The 8432-nt window shown below is 35.2% G+C and overlaps 1 pseudogene; it reads left to right on the top strand.

The window, feature by feature from the left end:
- The first annotated feature begins 1352 nt into the window (after positions 1–1352).
- On the top strand, positions 1353–8198 carry LOC111754256 (guanylate-binding protein 6-like; annotated as a pseudogene).
- Positions 8199–8432: the final 234 nt, after the last annotated feature.

Raw genomic sequence — 8432 nt, 5'->3', positions numbered from 1 at the left:
TTTTGGCCAGTCAGACAATTTCTTTATGTTTGTTCCCACATTGTCTGATAAATATCTGCTCTGATACTGTCACCAGAACACAGATATTAATACAACCACTTTCTCTTTCAGTCTAGTATTCTCTAATTTGTAAATTGCACATTCAAATAAATTCTTTGAAAATTTATTGTATAACAGTGATTAGTGATATTAAACTTATTTTCATGTATTATTTGCCATTTGCTTCTCTTCTTTAAAGAAATGTGTATTCCTGTCCTTTGCCTTGGGTTTTCTGTTTTTCAAAAGTAGGTGTAGTTCTTAATATGTTCTGGATAGTGACCCCTAATTGAATGTATGATTCCCAAATATGATTCAACAATTCTGTGGGTTCCCATTTCATCCTATGAATAGTATCCTTTAGTTCAAAAAAGCTTTTAGGTTTGATGTAGTGTAGTTCATATTTTTTTCTTGTGGTTTAGCTATCTTGTGCAAGAAATCAATTGCTACCTGTCATATATGTAAAGTAAAGCAAAGAGCAAAATTGTTCACCCAAGCAGGATTCACCAGTGGAAGATAATGCCTGCTGTGGTCCTCCAGTTTAAATAAGAGAATTGGAACCAACCAGGCAGCTACCTTCTCCAATCCTAGAACATATCATGCTAGTTATAGTGTAGGGACAGGACTAGCAAAGACAGCAGGAAATTTCTAAATATTATGAATATGGCTTTGCCTCAATCAGATATATGTGGTTGTAGTCATCATTTGACTCTTTTAGAATTCCTGTAAGATTATTTTCGCTGTTTTAAGATGTCTCCATGGATTGAAGAAGTGTATAGAACTTTCCAGCCTATCATTCATCTTGGTCATCTAGGTGTTTTTTTGTTTTGTTTTGTTTTTGAAACCAGGGATCAAACTTACAACTTCATGCTTGCCAGGCTAGCGCTTGTCCCAAGTTGTCTAGGTTTTTATTTGTGTCTCTATGATTTATTCATTCAGCCCTTGTATAATGCATTTGTCTCATTTGTGAAGTGATTAAGGTCTAATTGGCAGGTACTTATAATATTAAATACACATGGTTTATCATAGTGTAGGACTCAAATAATGGTGTTGATTACTTGTGCTTTATTATTACTACTGAAATAAAACTTTGGAGAAATTAACATCCAAAGTTCAATCCAAGTCATCATTAAAGATTTGGGAAAACGATGGAGGGAGCCTTCCGCATAGCAAATGTTGGGTTCATGTTCTCCCATAGAACATGTCTCTCCTGAGTTGATTCGTTCTTAGATATGTATGAGACAAAAACTTTATAAACTTATTTCTGATAAGAGACTCTTCTAGGTTGGAACATTGCTATGGAACCAGAATTAAAAATGGTGACCCCCATTTGTCTGGTGGAAAACAACAATGAAGAGATGACAGTGAACACAGAAGCCACAGAGATTCTTGAGAAGATTTCTCAGCCTGTGGTGGTTGTAGCCATTGTTGGATTGTACCATTCAGGGAAGTCCTACTTGATGAATCGCCTGGCTGGACACATTGATGGTGAGAATTATCATGGGTGTCTGAAACCAGTTACATCTCAGCTTCTTACTTCTTGTTTCCAGTCATAACAAGGGATAATCCAGCTCTTCTCAGTAAAGCAAACTTGTCATTCTAATTCTCATCACCAAGTTTTTACTTTGCTGTCATTCATTTCCATATTCTTTATTGTCTTTGAAGAAAATCTCTCCTTCTAATCCTTAAATTATCCTTTATCACTGGCTCCCATACTGCTTTTCATTCATATTCTGCTCTCTGTATGAAATACTATTATCAATACATAGAGATCTATGAGTATTTATTTTTCTAAAAGTCCTTGCTTGAGTTACACATTTGATGGTGAAACCAACTCTCTCTTTTGCTTTGATTTTCTGTTTAACACACACATAATTATTCCAACTTTCATGTCCTGCTTTTCTTCTTCTCTGGTTTCTCTTCTGCCTGCTTCTCTGTGGCTCTGAGCCAAACCCTTCTTTCATGATGCTTTTGTTGCAATGCGAGTGACCTCAGCTTTGTCTGAATGATGGATGTCTTTGCCTTTCTTGTGAGCCCTTGAATATTATCATTGTCATATTTCATATTCACTGCTCCTTGATAGGTAAATTGTTTTTGGAGAAAGTGAAGTACCACCTTGTCTGCTGAGGTACTTCTGTTCCAAGAAGCCTGAGATCGTAGTGCCTGTGCTGCTGTGAAAGTTCTGATGTCGCCATTGTTTCCTCTTCTCTCAGGCTTCCCCCTGGGCTCCACTGTTCAATCTAAAACCAAGGGCATCTGGATGTGGTTAATGGCCCAACCCACCACGCTTGGCCACACCATGGTCCTTCTGGACACTGAGGGCCTGGGTGATGTGGGAAAGGTGAGGCTGAGAGAGTCAGACATACACTTTTGACTCTGGATTATCTCCTTGTGTTTTCCTAATTCTTTGTGATTCGACTGCTGTGGTCTGTTTGTGAAATCAGAAACTGAACTATAGCGAAAGAGGTAAACCTTATTGTTTAATCTCACTTCTGGATAAAATCAGATATCATATTATTTTAGGTAAAATATTGTTTTATTGCTTAATATTGGCATTAGTAATTTGATTCAATGTAACTAAAGTTTATTGAGCAGCTAAATCCCAGAATTGTAAGTTTAGTAGAATAGATCTTAGTGAACAGAATAAAGGTGCTCCTCCACCAGAGCCTCCTGTTCCATCTTTCTCAACAGATCTTTCTCAACATAGTAAGTAGGACAAGAGCAGGTTGGAGAGACATAGGTGCTATCCCATACAGTGGCTGGCCTCTGTCTATTCTCTGGGGAATAATGTGGCTGGATCTGCCCTTTGAATTATCTTTAGTTGGAAGCAATATGCTGAGGCTTTGTCTCTGGTGTTGACTGATTCCTAGAACTTGGCCTTGTAAGCCTTCTCAGGAAGAGTACACGTATGTGTTTGCTCTTGTTCATCAGCATTGTCAAGAATTGAGAAATGAGTTTGACTAAACTGGAAGGTGATGCAAACGCACATACCTCTTCTACAATGTACAGTGAGGTACAAGGGGACCTTGAATGGAAGATGGCAAGGAATCAGCCCCATCTCCATGTCCGTGAAGGGCTTCTGATCCACAATCTGAGCTGCCAAGTGAAGTGTGCATTTGGGGTTAAGATTTCTTTTGGTGAATCTCATTAACTACCCATAGAACTTTCTGGAAGTATCTGAGAAGCCTGTGACTGTACTGGTCCTATAAAATGTGTCTTTGTCTTATGATAAATATTCTAAGGTAACTTCTTAGTATTTTGTTCTGCAAAAATATGAAAACTAAAAGATTCATCCTTTTTTTCTTACTTAGAAACTTGGGAATGGTGTTTATATTTATATATTACAATTTGTGTCTGAAGAAGAGTTTGAAATTCTGTTTATTCCTCTGAGATATATTCAACAAACAAAATATATACTAGAGATGTACAATTTGATACTTTGCTAAAATTTTAAAATGAAAACCACAATCAAGCAGATAAATATGTAACTACCAGACATAATGTTTTTTTAAGTGTAAAATTGAACATATAATGTTGTATTGTTGACTCAAGTCACTGTGTGTTCCTTAGATTTCCAAGATTTACTTGTATGTCCTGATTGAAACGTTGCTTCATTGGATCATTAGTATCCATTTATCCCATCTCAGACTGCAAAATAAATCATTGCCTTCTCTATTGTTATGGGTGCACTCTTTTCCTGACTATTTTAGATTCAATCATTCCGTGAGGCAATACAATATTTGCTGTTTGTATCTGGCTTATTTCACTGAGCTTGATGCCCTTAGGTTTATACTTATTGATGTAAATGGTAAAATTTACTTCCTTTTCTGTGGTAGCTTAAGTATTCTCCATGGCTAGGTAAATATTATCTTTAATCATTTATTCATTGATAGGCATTTATGGTATTTCCAACATATGTATATTTTAATAGAGCTGCAGTAAAGAGGGAAGTTCAGTTGTCTTTTTCAGACACTAATTATATTTTCTTTGTAACTACACATAGAATGAAATTTCAGACTGTGTGATTCTTCTATTTTTAATCTTTAAAGGAAACTCATAATATTTTTCCTAATGGCTGCACCAGTTGATATTCCAATCAATAGTTACAAGGCTGCTCCTTTTTCTCAGTCCTCATTAATGCTCATTATCTCCTGTCTTTTTGATAATAGCCATTCTAATGTATATCATTTAATGTCTCCTTATGGTTTTTAGTGTCCTTTCCTTGACAATTATAGACTATGAACATCTTTTCATTTATCTATTGGCGATTTACATGACTCACATGTATATTCAAGTTCATTAATTTTTAATTGAGTTATTTGGTTTTGCTATGAGTTGTAGAGATTTCTGAAATATTTTTGATATTAACCACTTATCAAAGAAATACATTACAAATATTTCTTTCCCATCCTAAAGTTGTCTTTTCACATGGTTCATTGTTTGCTAGCAGGAACCATTTTAGTTGGATGGTGTTCACCTGTGTAGTGTCTGTTTTATTTCTTGAACTTAGGGTGCTGTATAAAATGTAATAATTACCAAGCAAAAATACTTTAGTTCCCAGCCCACTATTAGGAAGCATTTCCCATTGATTTATTGATTCAGATACTCTCCCTGATCAGAATTTTTATACCATTTGACCAAAATGACCATGTTTCTTTAATCTTGCCTGTAAATAATAAATTTAGAATAAAGAAATGCAACATTCATCACTACACCCTTCTGAGAACCTCACAAAGTACTGGGGTTTCTTTAAGTTTATTTATTTCATCAACTGAGGAGAAAACTTTATGAAGATTCAAATCTACATGTAGCATGAAGAAATTATCATGAGATATTATTTGCTTTCATGTTATTTTCCTTTGCCTGTGTCCTTTCCATAGTGTGTACCTGAACTGAAATCATAAATGAAAGACTTTTATGACAAATATCTGAATGAAACTCCTGAATTTCTTGCTCTCCTGTGCTTTCTAGGGTGACCCTAAGAATGATTCCTGAATCTTTGCCCTGGCCATGCTTCTGAGCAGCAAGCACCTTTGTCTACAACAGTGTGGGCACCATCAACCACCAGGCCCTGGAGCAGCTGCAGTATCCTTCCAGGAGCTGAGCCACTATGTGTTAATGGGTTTTGAGGAGATGAATATTGAGTTATTTTTTCCTTACCCTGTCACTTGCTTGCTTTTGGTGGAGCACAGGGAACCTAGGAAAGTAAAACATTGCTATGGTAATTTTTTATTAATTAAATGTGGGGGGTTTTAAGTAAAATTTCACTTTCCTTAGCCAAGTTCTAGTTATGTGACGGAGCTCACAGAACCAACCAAGGCAAAGCCTTCCTCAAATTCTGATGGAGATGCAGAGTTTATGAGTTTTTCCCAGAGTTCATCTGGGCTGTACAAGACTCACTCTCCAGCTGAAATTGGGTGATGATTCCGTTATAGAAGATCAATACCTAGAGAATGCCTTGAAGCTGATTCAAGGTGCCAGAGCACAAACACTGTGGGAGATTGTAGAGTGAATGTGCTGACACTTTCCATTGTATCTGGGGAGCCCCTTGTATTTCATACTGGCTGGAGGTCTTTAGAAATGTTGACTAGGTCAGAGATACAGAGCACTAAGAACGAACATAATATACAGTGAAATTACTCGAATGCATGTTATTCTTTACACATTTGTTCTTTAGAGTTTGGATTACATTGGTTGATAAAACTGTCTGAAATGCAAAAACTCTGTTATCCTATCAGCATCTGCTTTTCCCTATTTAGGAGAACAGTTGATCACAGAATTATCAAACATGATATCACAATACATCTTATTGTGTGTCTACTTTTCACACAGATATTATTCTTCTCAAGGAGAATTATTACTTTCTAGTAGTAATATTTAGCTTTCTAAAACTGAACATACAAAAATAACTATATGTCCTAAGTAAACTGAATTGGTATCCTTTCCATCTTTTGTGTTTTCAATATTTGTACCATGACATTCATTTTAATTTATATAATGAAGATTCTCTCAGTTCTAGCATGTTGATTCATAATGTTATTTCAAAAGAAATTCTATGAATGTGGATATATAATATTTGCAAATTATTGACATTTATCCAGAGATTTTGTGAGAATACCAATTGTGATTTATGCACTAATGCTTTCAGTTTTGTAATATATCCTTTCTCAATACATTCATTAAATAATTGGCAAAAACAAACTATAAATTTAATTATAATACTTTATCTTAAAGACTTTATAGAATACTGGTGATTGTTTTAAAAGCATATTTCCATTTATCTTTGAAGGCTTTTAAAAAAGATATCCAATACTTTATAAAATGTTTTTAAGTCCCCTTTTGTATCATGCAGCAGATAACACATCTATCATCTCACATAACTATTTTTATGATGAAACAACGAACATTGACTTAATTTAATAACCCTGAATACAGTAGTTTCCTTAACACTAACTTCATTTTTATATTAGATTTCTAGATGTGTAAATTTATATGTATATGTCTAGAAATTTAATACATCTGCTGCTTAGTGTCCTCTGACCTACATCTTCCTCATTTCTTGCACACTCCTGGAAACCACTGCTTTTTATTCTCTGTTGCTGTACATTTGGACTTTTAAATGAAATCTTTTTGGCATTTAAGTGTTTTTCTTTAAATAATCATGGTAGTGTTCTTAAAATTGCTATAATTATTCCATTATTGCCTCCTTGTCTGTTTTATTTTTGGTTCTTCAGCTCAGTTTCAACAAGGGTTGCAGTAGACTAAAAATATACATTTGACTTTTCTTCAGTCGGTAACACCCAATTAAACAATTACTCTACACTTGCTGCCAAAGTTGGGATACCACCCCAACTTTCTGTTTTCACTGCAGTAAGATGTCAATCCAAATATAATGCCAGCTATATTATTGGTAGAAGTTTGTTCAAATAATTATTCAATGCTTGTGATAAAAGCACTGTGTAAAACCCTGTAAGATACGGCAACTCTGAGGAAAAAAAATTTTAATCTTCCAATGTCAAGACTATTGCTACTGTATTCTGATGCCCCATTTCTTAGGCAACAATCCCAAAGCACATGAACCAATCATGCCAAGGAGTACATCCGGAAGTTCTTTCCAAGTCAGATGTGCTTTGTCTTTGACTGGCCAGCAAATGACAAAAATATCCTAGCCAATATTGAGAATGTCCCAGACTTACTGAATCCTAAATTCCTGAAACAAATGAAGAGTTTCTGTTCTTATGTCTTCACCCAGGAAAAGATCAAGACTCTCAGAGAGGGAATTGTGGTCACTGGGAATCCTGAGTACTTTTTATAAATTTATGTGGAGAAGAATGCACATTGAATACATTACATAGTGTGTTTCCATTTTTTTTGTTCAATTGTATGTATAACTCTGATATGTATATACTTATTATCTATAAAAATGTGCATAATTTATTATCTTACTAGGGTTTATAAATTCCTCTTAAAAACTATAGTTTGTTACAGGTAGGTGTGGGATCTACATTCCTGAAAAAAATCCACATTAATAATAAAACTCACTGAAAGTATATATATGCAATTTTACATGTAGAGAAGTCCTACATGTAAATTTTCTTTGCAAGGAGAGTAGAAAATGTGTTCTCAAAGTTTAAAAAAGTAGCGAAAAGGAGAAAAGAATTGTTGTACTCTGTCATCCTGTTCTGTACTCCCTGTTGCCCTAGTTATTTGCTCTAATTACCCTGTAACTCCCTTTTGCTAAAGCAGCTGTTTCTTGCAACTGACCACCCTGGAGCAACTGACCACAACGTTATAATTTAACCAAATTGTTCTGTTCTGTATGTGCCATTACCCTGGTAACCTGTTTACTGTGTTAACCTTTGTCCCCTTTTGTGAAAGACAATTGTTCCTGGAATCAGTAGACCTTGAGTTACCTTTATTCTGTCTCAACCTTTGTCCACCTTTTGTGAAGACAGTTGCTCTTGGAATTAGCCAACCACAAGCTGCAAATTCCTGTAAAGGAGGAACTTGTTGACCACCTACTGAGAAATTTCCCTTAAAAACTGTCCTCAACCAAAAGGGAACAAAGGTCTTCTTTAACCTTATTCTCCTCCCACCCCTAACTTTGTGATTTTTCCCTTTATCAGCCTCACAAAATTTTAACCTGGTTACACAGCTTTGCACACTCCAACTGCACTGTGTCACTGGTGCCAGCTTAAATAAAGTGCTTCTTTTGCTTTCAAAAGACGTCTTGCCCCATTTTTGGACAATATCTCAGGGTCTCATTTTTGGGGTACAACAGAAGAAAGAGAAAAGAAAAAAAGATAAATTTGTATATATACACTTAAGATAGCTAAGATGATTGCACTACTAATTCAATTAGTTCTTGGAACAAAACAGCTTAACATTTATAGGAT

This window comes from Cavia porcellus, unplaced genomic scaffold (assembly GCF_034190915.1).
Source record: "Cavia porcellus strain 051 isolate PalLab524CR breed Dunkin Hartley unplaced genomic scaffold, mCavPor4.1 scaffold_1, whole genome shotgun sequence".
Taxonomy (NCBI): Eukaryota; Metazoa; Chordata; class Mammalia; order Rodentia; family Caviidae; genus Cavia; species Cavia porcellus.
The sequence above is the reverse complement of the archived record's forward strand: the minus strand, read 5'-3'. Positions and strand labels throughout refer to the sequence as shown.